The sequence below is a fragment of the Miscanthus floridulus genome, chromosome 15, assembly GCF_019320115.1.
Source record: "Miscanthus floridulus cultivar M001 chromosome 15, ASM1932011v1, whole genome shotgun sequence".
Lineage (NCBI taxonomy): Eukaryota > Viridiplantae > Streptophyta > Magnoliopsida > Poales > Poaceae > Miscanthus > Miscanthus floridulus.
This window is the reverse complement of record NC_089594.1, coordinates 57,624,395-57,640,102: the sequence shown is the minus strand read 5'-3', so window position 1 is coordinate 57,640,102 and position 15,708 is coordinate 57,624,395.

Sequence of the window (15,708 nt, the reverse complement as noted above, 5' to 3'; positions counted from 1 at the left end):
TTTTTCGTGTGCATATAATTTATATATATATATATATATATATATATATATATATATATATATATATATATATATATATATATATTCTGTTAATTTAAATACTCGATCCTGTGTCTACATCTCGACTCTCGAGATACGTCCAAAGGGGGAAACCGGAAACATACAACACACCACCGCTACTGCAGTAAGTGGCTGACTGACCTTTTCTGATTGAGCTCGACATCACAACTCAGGGTGCGTTTAGATCCAAAAAATTTTGGATTTTGGCTCACTGTAGCATTTCGTTTGTATTTGGTAATTAGTGTTTAATTATGGACTAATTAGGTTCAAAAGTTTCGTCTCGCGATTTCTCGACCAACTGTGTAATTAGTTTTTTTTTGTCTACATTTAGTACTCCATGCATGTGCCGCAAGATTCGATGTGACAGTTACTATGCAAATTTTTTTGGCAACTGAACGGAGCCTCAAAATGGGAAAAAGTCGTTTGGTAGAGTGGAGATAGAATGTTTGAGGTGGTTAACTTGTAGTACTAGTACATTCAAGTCATATGATCCTCCATTGGTTCCAGCGTCTATTATTTCTCTCTTTTGTACACGTGTTTTATCAAGAAGAACATAAAAAGCTACAACAATACATATATAGTGACCTTCTTTTCAAGCAGGATGCAGGTAACTACGTTAGGATATGTACACTGTACGTGCTTCCAATATCCATTTAAGTATATTATAAATAAAATATCGTTCAAAAGTTTCTCGTTCGTGGTTAAACGACGTGTTTCTATCAGCCCCAATGGGAGCAGGATTCCTGACGGTTTTCCTGTATTTCCTCACGGTTGTTGGACTTTAGGGAGTGTCCCGATCCTCTGTATGGTAGATAGTGTAGTGCCTAGAGCTCCATGATGAAAAGAAAATGCAAGAATTAAGGCGGCACGTGCTTTGACAATGTGCCACTCGACACTCGAGCGATCACGCTCGTGATCTAGTTAACTTCTGCTTCTGGATCGCAAGAGAACGTCGTCGACACGGCAAGAGTATCGGCCCTGTTTCGTTTGTCTTATCATTGGTATCTTTGGGCTTGTTTTTTTAGTCGGAGCAGTATTTTTCTTATACAATAAAATCAGTCGGAACAGTATTTCCGCTCGTTTTTTCAGCGAAACAACAGGGGCCATTCTGACTCAGTGGGTATATACTTTGGTCGTCGTTGGCTATGTCCTTATCATCATTATTATATTATCCAATATTTATACGAGTGGAGCACATATTTAGGCACGACTAGCGCCCGGATGTCCGGATGGACGCCCGCAGCTGCAGTCGGTTTCCCCTCCGTTTCGCGCGTCCACATGTGGGTCCGTGTTGCTCGGACTTCGCTAGACCACGCCTACGTCACCCGCGCCCCATGCGGGGCCCATGCCGCCCGAAAGTCACACGCGTGGGGACTGCTCGCGCCTCCTCCCACTTCTCACGCGCATCTCATGTGCAACACCCGATCTATTTTTGAAATATCCAGATGCAACACTTACAACATATAAAAAGGACAGATGAAACACTTGAAATATGCATATGAAACACTTACAAAAACAATTGAAAACCATTGCAAACATCCAGATAAAACACAAGCAAGATATGTGTGAAACATATGCAACATCCAGATAAACACACTTGCAACATCCATCTGAAAAAAACAGATGAAATATTGGGGACATAAGCTTGCAACATACGTGTACAACAGTTGCAACAGATGCAACATCCTCATCTACTTTTGCAACATCCAGATTAAACAACTGAAACATACCTCTAAAGCATCGGAAATATTTCAAATGAATACTTGCAACATGCATCATATCCTGGTGCAGCCTCCTCCGCCATCTGCATCAGGGCGCCGCAGTCGTAGCAGGAGACGAGGCTGGAGGGCTACCACACCAAGGCCCAGCACTTCTCCCTGCACCGGCATCATCGTCGAGTGGGCGGTCAGCGGAGCAGGAGCAACGGCACGAGCAGCAGGGTGGGCACGCGGAGCAACAGCGGAGCGAGCACATGGAGCAGCATGGCGCGCGTAGAGCATCGGAAGGAACCGCGGCAGGAGGAGCGGACAGGCACGCAGAGCGTCGGCAGGAGGAACCGGGCGGGCACCCAAAGCATCGGTAGGAGGAGCGGAGCGAGCGGTGGAGTGGGAGATGGCCAGGTGATGATAAATTGACTAGATATTAATAAACAAAGGTTGTGTCACGTGGCCTTACACTCCGTGTCTATCCGATACTCGAGTAAAGGTTGGACGCTCAGATTAAACAATTATCATATATATTTTAGTGCGAGCCATGCACATTTGCCGCTAAATAACATGCATGGAAATGCGGGACACTGCGTCGCTGAGCCAACGCATACGTTACATGACACGTGCTGCTTTTGGCGTGGGTCCAAATTAAAGCACCATGTGCAAGCTAAGAGCCTAATCATGTGTATGGTTTGGGGGCCATCAGGGTTGGACCTAACCCAGATTTTAGGGACGGGTTCAACCAAGTTCTGCATTTGGCTGGAAAGGTTGGGTTGAACCCAGTTTCATGTTTGGTTTCTAGGATTTGAAAGAGTGGGATCAGACATGGACTCGTGGGTCCCACATGGCAGCTTCACATCCCTTCTTCTACCTCGAGCATCTGAAATTGCTAATCGCCTGGATCTCGCCCACACAGCCAGGCCGCAGTGAGCTCCTACTTCGCAGCTGCTCCGGCGTGGCCATAGCTCCTCCTCCGTAGCCCGCTTCTGCTACTAGGCCTGGATTTGACCGCCGCGTGCGCCCAGTGGCTCCCCTGCCCGGCCGTGCCGCCACCGCCGCACCTGCTAGCCCATGTTGCATCGCCGCCTCCGCGAGGACTTCGCCGGTAGGTCCTCCATGAGCCAGGCCCTGCTAGGACTTCTCCCTTATCGTGGCTCGCCAGGCCCCATGCCGCCGCACTGCCTTGCCTCGCGCGTGGCTCGCTGGACTCCTGCCTATAAGGAAAATGGACTCTAGGCTCATTTACTTTGGATTTTGGAGTTTAATAACCAACACAACCAAATTGGACTAATAAATTTATAAGTGTTTATTTTGTAGTTCAATAGGATGCAAAACGTGACTTGGACGAAGGCGACGTGATGATCCGATGATCAACACCTTAAGAAAGACATGTGAAGATGCATAGAAGACATACAAGGTCAAGCAAAGTCCAAGCACGAAGATTGGAACCAAGCCGGACGCAATATCACGAAGAAACCAGCCCGACAGAGGTGACCGGACGCGGCTCTATGAGTGACCGGACGCACCGGTGCTTGGCAACACCAGGCGTCGGCACCAGTCACCGGACGTAGAGCAGCAGTGACCGGACGCTGAGTGAAGCAGTGACCGGATGCACCAGAGATACTGTTCATCGTCATGGTAGTTTTTTCAGCGTGACCGGACGCAACAGACTAGACGACCGATGCACGAAGTGCAGCGTCCGATCGAGTCCAGAGAAGTTCTAGAGCAGTGCCAGCGTGACCGCACGCGTCCGGTCGATGATGATCGGACTCATCCCAGAGTCCGATCAACGCGCGCGCTCCAACGGTCGGGACGACCAGACGCATCCGGTCAAGACGTGATCGGTGTCTGGTCAATAGCAGAGAGCTGGGTTTTGCCCCCAACGGCTACTTTCTCAGTGGGGCTTATAAATCCCCAACCAGCCATTTGAGATATGTGGAGCTGAGGAAACATACCAAGGGTGTTGATACACCATTTTAGCGATCTCCACTTGCATAGTGCTTAGTGTTTCATTAGATGATTAGCGTAGGTGCTTTACAAAGAGCTTAGGTTGATTAGACCACCACTTATGCGCTTGCTCTAGGTTTAGGCCTAGTGCTTAGGTTGTTTAGCCAGGCCCGCTGGACCCTAGCGCGTGAGTGTGTGCGCGAGTCGCGCGCCAGGTGCGGCAACAGCTGAGCGGTCTGGGCGGCAGTGGTGACCGAATGGCCAGTGCACAGTGACGACGGCGGGTCCACGTGATAGGACGCATGCGTACGCAAGCGTGAGCTAGGGTGTGGTAGCAGGAGCCATGACCAGCAGCGTGGCCATGCGAGTGGGTGTGCACACGTAGGCACGACGGGAGGTCCAGCGTAGCGCGCCGAGAGCCGGCAGGGTGACCACGCCCAGGCGCTAGCATTGCTCAAAACGTGACCCGCACGCCTTTTAAAGCGGCTCAAAAACTCAAACCCGATGATCCAAACGCCAAACCAGTTATTCTATACTCAAGAGGGTACATAGGGCTATCAAACTAAGCCAAAACATCTTGCCACTACTTAACCCGATCGTTCTACAAAAATTGTCGAACATGGCTTCGTCGACCCATTTCCAGACTTACGAGATTTGACTAAGCTTCAAACAATTTCGCGTCGAATTCCATTTCCAAGCTACTTGATACACTAGCTAGCGAACCCCATTCTCGACCGCATGTATTTCATCATCGCCTACGAAGTTCGTGCTACAAACTTTATAACGTTCCGCATATGCGTTCCATAGCATTTTCGATCAACAAAAATTCGTTTGGAACCTTTAGTGATACAACGCGTCATGAAATATAACATTCGTTTCTTGTTTTAGATGAACGTTTCAAGTGCCATATATTGATTTATACCCTATATTACACACATTTACACACAAGTATGATGCCCATGCAATATTTTAGCAAAAACTGTACAATGTAACACTGAGGGTGTTACAGGTTTTGCCCCCAATGGCTACTTTCTCAGTGGGGCTTATAAATAGACCCTCCAACTAGCCATTTGAGATATGTGGAGCTGAGGAAACATACCAAGGGTGTTGATACACCATTTTAGTGATCTCCACTTGCATAGTGCTTAGTGTTTCATTAGGTGATTAGCGTAGGTGCTTTGCGAAGTACTTAGGTTGATTAGACCACCGCTTATGCGCTTGCTCTAGGTTTAGGCCTAGTGTTTAGTGAGGTTTGCATACCTCTTACCACTCGGTGCTTGCGCGCACCATTGTTGTACATTGGAGGGGCTTGTAGTCTTGTGAGATCACACCAACCGCATTTGTGGTGTGGCTGCCACCGTGTACCGGAGGGAACAAGGCCCGCGGCGGTTATACCGAAAGCTTGATAGTGAAGACGGCGGGGAGCGGTCTAGGAAAGGCTTGCCGGAAGGCACACCAGAGACCCACTTGCACGTGGAGAAGGCCTGGGGCTATCCACGGAGTTACCCGATCGGGAGCTTGGCCCGTGCAAGGAGCTCCAACGAGGACTAGGTGGAAGCTTGCACACTTCTTGATACCTCAGTAAAAATATCAGAGTCGTCGATGGAAGTTTGCATATCTCTACCTTACTCTTTAGTTTCCGCATTTACATTGCTTGCATAATTCCTTTTGCGGTAGAGATAGCAACACACTAGCAAAACCTTAGTTGCACATTTAAATATTTTATCTTTTGCATAGGTTTTGCTAAGGTTAGAAAAAGAGGCCATAGTTTAGAGTTTTAAGTTGCTTAATTCACCCCCTCTTAGACGTCACGGTCCCCATTTTCAATTGGTATCAGAGCCAGTTGGCTCAATTTGGACCTTTGGCTTCACCATCATTGAGCTAATGCTATTTAGAGTGGTTGGGATGGATACCTCTAGGCCTCCGTACTTTGACGGCACTAACTTCTCCTACTATAAAGCTAGAATGGCTTATCACCTTGAGGTAGTAGATTTAGGTGTTTGGAGAGTCACTCGTGATGGGATGAAACCCATTAGGAATCCTGATAAACCCACAAAGAGTGAAGAAAAAGAAATTCATTTCAATGTTAGAGCTAAAAATTGCTTGTTTGAATCTTTTAGCATGAATGTGTTTAATCAAGTGTTCACTTTAAATACGACACATGAAATTTGGTTAAAACTCCAAGAGCTCCATAACAGCACAACTAATGTCCGTGAGCAAAAACATTGTCTAGCTAAATAAAATTATGATTTCTTTAAAATGAATGATGATGAGTGAAAGGTCCTTGTTTGGTTTTGGTAATTGAGTGACAACTTAGGTGGACTAATTGTGTTTATGTGAGATACACTGGTGATTAGTCCACAGGTACATGTGTGTGAGCAACATATGCCATGGAGGTAAAAATGGCTTGGAGATGTTGCAAAGCTCACACATGTGATGATGAAGGAGCTTAAATGCACATGAGACATGACATTGAGTCATGTGATCAAGGTGGAGAAGATCAAGACAAGACTTGGCTTGATGGACCGGTTGCAAGCGTGAAGGGCAAATCGAAGGCTTTGGAGTGATGGACCGCGTGGCGGTGAAGCTTGAGCAAGACTTGGCGCTGATGGACGATGGCAACGGCGAAGAGCAAGTAGAGTCAAGATCGATGAACCAATATGATCATGTGATGATATGAAGTGGATCATATCAGTGTTGATCGTGTTGGTGCATGTGTTGCATCGACATTGAAGGAGATGGAATGGAATGCGCAAGGCAAAGGTATAACCTAGGGCATTTCATTTCACCGGTCATAGGTGTGTAGAGAAGTTTATGACCGGGTTTAGGATAGATGGCCGTACTATCAAGAGGGGCAAACTTATTTGCATATCGGTCATCTAGTGCCACTCAAGTGATCTAACTTTGCATTGTCGCTAGGATCGAGTGGCGTGGCAAGTTGAGTGGCTAACATCCTTTGGGAAATGATTGTGAAAATGCTAACACACTTACACACGGTGGTGTACACTTGGTGGTGTTGGCACATTTACAAAGGAGGTAGTGTTTGCAGGGGTGAGATGGGTTTGGGTCCCTCTCTCCCTCCCGTCGAGCTTGTGAGGTGGGATTCGGCGCTTTTGGGAAAATGGAATGCCTATTTTCTATTGCGCCGGATGCAAATTCTTGGTGGTTAGCTCATTGGAGCAAGGGTGAAGAAGTTAGAAGTGAAAACGAGTTGGTCGCGAAGATGCCGGCGTCGGTCAACTGACCGGACGCTGGATCTGCATGCACCGGACGCTGGCAGGCTGCGTCTGGTCAGGCTAACGTATGGTGACGCAGAAGCTGGAGAGTGACCGGACGCTGGCTGTGTCCGATCGCGTTCGACCGGACGCGTCCGGTCATGCTCGGGAGCTTACTGGAAATGACCGGACGCTGAGGGTCCAGCGTCCGGTCAGTTGAGTACTGCTGCATCCGGTCAGGTCAAGTGACCGTTGGAATCGGGACACGTGGTCGTCTGCGAGCGACCGGACGCTGAGGTCCAGCGTCTGGTCAACACGACCAGAGCGTCCGGTCGGCCCGACCGTTGCCCAGTGAAGGGGTAACGGCTAGTTTAGCCCTTGGGGCTATAAATAGAAGTGGCCTTCGGCCATGGCTGGTGGGGAGCACCTCAAGGGACTTAGTGTCCATGCTTGTGAGTGCTTGGGAGCCCTCCATCACACATATACTTGATAGTGATCATTCGATTGTGTGAGTGAGCGATTCTAGTGCGATTGCATCGTGAGGTTGCATCGAGTGGCACTAGGTGATCGAGTTGCAAGCCGGTGGTGCTTGTTACTCTTGGAGGTTGCCACCTCCTAGACGGCTTGGTGGTGGTCTCCGTGGAAGCCCGCAAGAAGCTTGTGCGGCGCTCCGGAGAAGTGCTTGTGAGGGGCATTGTGCTCGCCCCGCGGGAGCCGCGAAGAGCAACTCTAGTAAAGCGTGTCATTGAGCTACCCTCACTTCCGGGGTAGGTTCTTGCGGCGCCCGACGTGCGGGCTTAGCGGGTGATGCTAATTAGCCGCCGAACCACCAAGTGAGCGGTCGACACAACGGAGACTAGCGTGTTGGCAAACACGTGAACCTCGGGAGAAAAATCATCGTGTCAACCTTATTCTTCCCGTTGGTTTGCATCCCCGTTACACAAGCTTGCAATTACTTTTATACATATTAAGCTTGTGTGGTTGCTCTTGTAATTAGATAGCTTGTGTAGCTTGCTAATTACCTTCTTGCTTGTGTAGCATAGAAGTAGCTTCCTTGCGTGACTAATTTGGTTTTAGTAACCTTGTTAATCACATTGCTTAGTTTGTGTAGCTAAGTATTTGCGCTCTCTAATTAGGCATTGGTTGCCTTGTTATTGAGCATTGCTAGTGAGCATCGTTAGCTTTGTGCTTTTGCTTACTAGCATGTGTACGAGCTCCCTTGTTGCTTAAAGTACTAGTGGCATAGGTTTGTGTAACTTTGCTCCTAGAATTGTTTAGGAGAGCTCTAACTAGCCCGGCACCTTTGTTGCATAATTGTTATCTTTGCAAGGTGCTAGTGAACATAAATAGTGGGGTATAGTTTTGGCTAGACCGATAGTTTTAATTCCGCACTTGTATCGGTTAGCCAACGTGATTAAATTTTAGAAAAGACTATTCACCCCCCCTCTAGTCGCCATCTCGACCCTTCAATGAGCTTGTTCGTGATATTTATTCACTGTTGAATCTAATTATCAATGAGCTCCATTCAATAGGATTAACGAAGCTAGATAATGTGGACATCATGAGGAAGATCATCTCTATGCTACCACAAAAGAAATATGCAAGCATCATCACCATCCTTCACAACATGGAGGACTTGAGCACCATGACCCCAGCCATAGTCATTGGCAAGATAGTGGCATTTGAAATGTCACGCAAGATGGGTCAAGAAGAAGCATCTTCATCAAGCAAAGGCAAAGCTCTCACATGTTGTGAGAAAAAGAAGATGAAGGGCAAGAAAGTTGAGACAAGCTCAAGCTCAAACTCCTCAAGTGAAGAAGAAGAAGAAGAAGAAGAAGATGATGATGATGATGATGATGATTGAAGTGATGATGATCAATCCTCCTCCTCCACCTCCGACCTTGATGAAGAATCAGTCAAGCTTATCAACAAGGTGGAGAAGATGATCTAAAGGCTCAATGTCAAGGGTGTGCCCATCTAAATTCAAGATTTCATCTTCATAAATCAAAGAAATGAGCAAAGAAAGAAAGGATGCTATGGATGCGGCGAGATGGGGCACTTTGTGGAAGTTTGTCCAAACAAGCCCACGCCCAAGACAAAGAAGAAGGCGTGCAAGGACAAAGTCCACACATCAATAAGGTCATGGGATGATTCTTCAAGTGAAGAAGAAGACCATTACAAGAGACGAGGGCACAAGCACTCATCATCAAGCACCTCACGTGTGTGCCTTATGGCATGAGGTAACAAAAAGTCTATCCCTAGTGATAGTGACAATAATAGTGATAGTGATGATGAGCTACCTTCTTATGATGAAATTGTGCAAGAAAATCTTAACTTTGCTAAAGTTTACACTAGTCAACAAAAGAAGCTTGAAAAATTAAAAGAAAAACTAGATAGCTCACAACAAGCTTATGCTACTTTGCTTGAACAATATGAAACTTTTGCCAATCTTAATATGGAGCTATCTACTAAAATTGAGCAACTTGAGACTAGTGCAAATACAAATAATTGCACAATCAATGATGAGCAACTTGTAAAGAAAAATAAAAAATTAAAGAAAAAATTAGCTAACTCATAAGATGCTTTTAAAAGTTTGCTTGCTAAAATAGAAACTATGTGCAAACATTGTGATGTGCTAACTAATAAAGTTACTAATCTTGAAGCCATCTGTTCTACCCCCACGGAGGCACCTAAAAAGAAAAGTTCTATCTTTGACATGCCTAAAAAGGATGCCTCTACTTCTTGCAATGATTTATGTTTAGACTCACCCTTGTGCAACCAAGTTTGTGTTGAGAAAGTTGTTGTAGATACATGCACACAAGAGGTTGCAATGGAAAATGAGTAACTCAAGCAAGAAGTGGCTCGCCTCACCAAGGACTTGACTCAAGTGAAAGGCAAGATGGAGCAAGACCAACTTCATCAAGATAACACCGTCAAGGGAGTAAAGAAGCTTGATGAAGGACAAACCATGGTTTGCTATGTATGCCACAAGGAAGGTCACAAGTCTTATGAGTGCAAGGTGAAGAATAGGGGAGGAGCTAAAAAGAAAGAGAAAAACAAAAAGCAAACAAGCCAGTTCTCCAACACCTATAGCAACAAGGTGGACAAGAAGTCCTCGACACCATACTTGTTAAAGAAGAAGAAAAATGACAAGGTGGTGGCCATCAAGGTGAACAAGCAAGCCAACAATGGGGCCAAATGCATTTGGGTGCCAAAGGAGATCATTTCCAACATGAAGAGCACCAAGAAGGTTTGGATCCCGAAAGGGAAGTGAGAAGTCTGATGGACTTCGAGGAATTTAGAGACTTGGCAAAGTATGGGTGCATTTCATGGGGTGCATCATGTTGGATTATGTCAATTGCCAAGTGGGATAGTGAATACTATGGACCCAAATTCCCCTTCTCATGTTAGGTAACTAGATTTAATTTCTTACAATTTCAATGAGCATCTAGTTCCTTTTCATGCCTAGGTTTGCATTTGCATGTTTAATCTTTTGTCTTGCATATACTAGGTATATCTTATGGTAGGCTTGCTCGGTTTCATTCTTAACCCTTGGAGCAAACCTACATGGTTTAAATTGTTTAGGAGCACAACACATAGCTTGTTTTATAATTGTTCATCTAATATGTACCAAAGTCCAAATTGTAGACAATTTCTCTTGAATATCACCTTCGAAAATGATTTTCACATTCATGTGATGTCATCTTTCAAGTGGTATTTTGATTCTAAAATCAATGTGCATGTCTCCTACAAGTATTCCATACTTGTGTGCACAAATTTAAGGGGAGGTTACTCTACAAGTTGGATGCTTTGAGACTAACACCTTTTTAAGCCTATTATGTGTATATTAGTCTCATTGCAAGGAAAATAGAGTCCCCAGAGTTAAGCATCATACTTCAAATATCCACCACCTATTGCGAGTGGTATAAATCAAATTGGTTTCGACATGTGGTATTTCTAAACCGATATCATCATGTTGATTTCACTTTGGTATTTATATGCTTTCTCCATACATTATATAGATTAATCTCCCTTGAGCATTAATTTGCCAATTATGCATAAACTACATTCTCCAACATATGTATGCATATATTTAGGGGGAGCTTAGTCTATATAATGTGATAGTCAAATTTTGTGACCTATTCCACTCCACATACAAAGTATCACAAAGTTTGACCCTCCCTTGTGCTACTAATGTCTTCCTTTTCGGTGTTTGATTCCAAAGGAGGAGAATTTGTAGGACCAAAAGCAAGCCCGATCATAATAATTTACAAGTCGTAATAGTAATAGTTTTCAATTGGTAATGGTCCAAGAAAGAGAGGATAATGGATTATGGAATTAGGAGGAGGCTTAAATCCATAATGCCACATGGGGACATTTGCAAGGGCAAGATAAGTTTCCAAAGATGTTTACATGTGGTATATATCTTTTAGCATCATATAACCTTGCCCTTTGCATTGCATCCTAGCAAGTAAATAGTTTCTAAATTCCAAAAATTTATTATTTGCTTATTTTGGTCGTGTTGTCATCAATCACCAAAAAGGGAGAGATTGTACGGAAAATGGACCCTAGGTCCATTTACTTTGGATTTTGGTGTTTGATGACCAACACAACCAAATTGGACTAATGAATTTGTAAATGTTTGTTTTGTAGTTCAATAGGATGCAAAACATGACTTGGACGAAGGCGACGTGATGATCCGATGATCAACACCTCAAGAAAGACATGTGAAGATGCATAGAAGACATACAAGGTCAAGCAAAGTCCAAGCATGAAGATTGGAACCAAGCCGGATGCAAGATCGCGAAGAAACGAGCCCAGCAGAGGTGACCGGACGTGGCTCTATGAGTGACTGGACGCACCGGTGCTCAGCAACACCAGGCATCGACACCTATGACCGGACGCTGAGCAGCAGTGACCGGACGTTGAGTGAAGCAGTGACCGGATGCACCGGTGACACTGTTCATCATCATGCCACTTTTTTTAGTGTGACCGGACACAATAGACTAGATGACCGGACGCACAAAGTGCAGTGTCTGATTGAGTCTAGAGAGGTTCTAGAGTGGTGCCAGCGCGACCAGACGCGTCCGGTCGATGATGACCGGACTCAGCCCAGAGTCCGATCAATGCGCGTGCTCCAACGGTCGGGACGACCGGACGCATCCGGTCAGGACGTGATCAGCGTTCGGTCAGTAGCAAAGAGCTGGGTTTTATGGCAGAACCGCTCGAAATAACATGCTTACAGAGGTGCTCATCTTCCACTAGACACTAAGCACCCCGAAAGCAAGATACAGCGGGCGGTATCCGTCAGGCACACCCTAGGGGAGAACCCGAAAGATCCACATTTTTTCCAAGGATCCAATAATGAGAACGAGTTACAATACTTGTCCATTTCATACATCAGAAGTTCTTAAAAATTACATTATTACATTTCCAAATGTTAGAGTGTGGAATAATAAACAGCGAAATTTAAAAATAAACATCTAGCGATAAAGGATGAGGATCTGTCTGAGCCCACCAGAAGAATCCTCCACACAAAGGTACTTCTCAAGCATTACCCGCAATAGGGGTAAATAAACCCTGAGTACACAATGTACTCGCAAGACTTATCCGACTAGTGGTAATAATTTCCTGACTCCAAGGAATATGATAAGCTTTATGGTTTGCTGGTTTTCTTTTGGCAGAAAGCAATACTATTAGTGAGTCCTTATTTATGTTATTATTATCAGCCATATTAAGTTATTATCTAGCCAGTCTATATAAGCACATGTTCTACTTTCAAGCAAGAGTTGAGCAATCAGTTCTATTTCATCGTCTTCCATCTTTCAGTTCTTACTACGGTGCTAAACCGTAGACAAGCCGTACCGGATTTCCCGACGATTCATGAATCAATGCCCTCAGCTGGGTACCCAAAAACATATGCCCTGCTTGTACCCCAGGCACAAGCAGGACTAACCCATCACCCTCCTGTCCTAGGTGTCCAGGTCCCCGTCCAAACTTGGACTCCAAGCCCCCACTCCTGAGTCCTGGACTTAGTGCGGTGCAAGAGCCTCCACCATCCCCACCTCCAATCAGTCAGTCTAGAAAGAGCTGAATCCATGACAAGAGAGCAACGAGTCTTCCCTACGCCCATACCCAAGTATGTGCTTGGGATAATAAGTCTGTGACTTGCCTAGAGCCATATGCAACAACCGGTCCTTAATTGACGCAGACAGGGAAAAAGTGTAACCGAGCTATGCCCTGTTGGCTGTAGGACACAACCCCTTACACCCACCAATACCCAAACCATATCTCTACCCGGTCACCATTTTCCTTTCCACCATTTTATCATGAGTGATCATATTTATCACCTATTTGCGAGTAACGACAGGTTACTCATGCTACCGATATCCTGAGCATAGCGACTACTCGACCTATACTAGTAGGACTCATAGGTAGATATATTTATGCATGTAGTTTCCATAAAATGCCTGTAACTTAAATGCACATCATATGTATATATTTTTATCATAAAATAGGGGTTATGCACCGGGGCTTGCCTTGGGCAGGCGACGGGTCAGCAAAGTTAGCACCAAAAGGCTCCAGGGCTCCCTCCTGCATGAGGATCTCCTTCTTGTACTCCTCAATGACTTCTTCATACTCCTGTTCATCCACGGGCATGAACTCTACCAACTCGTGATCTACATGCATGAAATGATGGTGCAATGCTTAGTAATATGGCAACAGCAACTCTAAAAATCAAAATACATCTATCTAACTACTAAGCTAGTGCTACCGACCCAGGTACTAAGTTATCTATTGTTACAAATAACAAGTATGAAGCATGACATACATTATCATAGCAACTACAGGTATTCTTACTCCTAATGTTGATTTACGCTATATATGATAAAATAAGGCTAATAGCTACTCTATTTATCAACCTACTCTAGGGCTACAAAATTTACAGCAAGTACAGAATGATCCAGTGAGCCTACTAAAATTTTTTCATAGCTATAGCTATCACCAATTTACCATAAAAATTCCTACAAATATTAATCTATATAATACTAAGCTTTCTAGTTTGGATTTATGACCTCATCACTATCACAGCTAACTGTAATCTAACTATACTAACAGATAGATGTCATTTTTGTGAATCTAACAAACTTGGTTTCACTATTTTTGGACAACTACAAATTTTACTACAATTTATCAAAGTTCAGCTAAAAATTATATTGAATAAACATTTGTAATTCACTGGAGAATTGAAAAATGAATTCTACTGCACGGCCCAAATCACGACATCGCTCGGCCCACTACCATGACCCGCGCGCGCACACCAATGCAGCCCATGTGGTAGCCCGCTCCTACGATAGCGGCCCAATGCGGGGAGACCCACGCATGGCTGGCGCTTTTGCAAATGAGTCCCCGTTCTTTCTCCTATTCGCGAAGCTCACCCGAGCACTATTTAAATGAGTCAATGTCTTCACGTCTAGCACCTTACTTCTATTCGAATTCATGCTTTTCAAAGTCCCTGGTCGGACTAACAGAGGTCGCGGCCTCGGCTGCCAAATGCCGGCGAGCACAGACCTCTCCGGCACCAACTAGCACCACCATGAGCCTCTACGTGCAACGCACAACAAATCAAGGTAACAAACGCCAAGAATGGCGCAGCACGAAGGCGTGGCCATCCGCCACGGCGGGGTCTGGCCGTGGCAACCCAACGCTGCTGAAATCACCTAACACCATGCCTCTACTGCTACCTGGTATCCATCTATAGGCTAAGAGCAACAACATCGAAGCCCTAATTGAATCACTACCACTCCCAATCTCGCTGGCCACAGGAACAACATCTAAGCCAGTAAATCGACGATAGCCAACGCGTCTAGAATGACCTAGCCCCTAATTGGCTCAACCGCCTATCCTAGGAGCAAGAGGGCCTCACCAGAGACGTGATGGATGGGCTAGACGAAGTCATGAGGCTTGGCAATGGGTTGGCCATGTGCGCAAGGTTGCTCCAGTTCACGCTAGTCACGGTGAAGGTGTTCCTAGCGCCCTGCTGCTCCATCGGTGGAGCCACTACATGGGCGAGGCAAACAAGTCAAGGAGAGGCAAAAGCCCTGCTCGATTGAGACAAAAGAGCAAGGAGCATTGCCTCAACCGAGCACTCGCCTCGCCGGCCATGGCGGACCTCTATAGGGAAAACTCTCCACATTACCTCATCGTAGGAAGGAAGCTCATCAGGATAACTCCAATCAAAAGCTAACTACCCTAGCTAGTTGGGTGCATGGTGAATTGGAAAGAGATGGACTACACATGGCCAATTGATGGGCGACAACATTCGGCTTAATGGGGTCGACGACGACGGCGAAAACTTAAATTGGCACCCAACATCGTACCACCGCCCAGGGGCAAGTTAGGCATGAAGTTGCACCCCCACTTGTCCTCCAAATGTTGGCAATTGCAAGAGGGGACCGGCTTAGTGAGTTAGGCCTTGGCGTAGCATGGCCGGCCGGCGACCCTCTAGACGACGCGACGGGAAACATGGCGTGTCCACGCGTGCAATCGTGAAGGCGAGGACCGATGGGGCTATCCCATGCGCGTGCAGCCAAAGCATCAACAGGAGTAGTAGCCATGTAGGCAGGGCACGTGAGCATGCTTGGGCGAGCGGCGACACCAGTTCAGGGTGGGTGTAGCGTGGCGAGCCGAAAGCGTAGGTAGACACGACGACGGGAAGCGAGTGCAGGCGGACCTGATGGAGGAGGCAGAGCAGCTAGGACCACTAGACCCCAGCG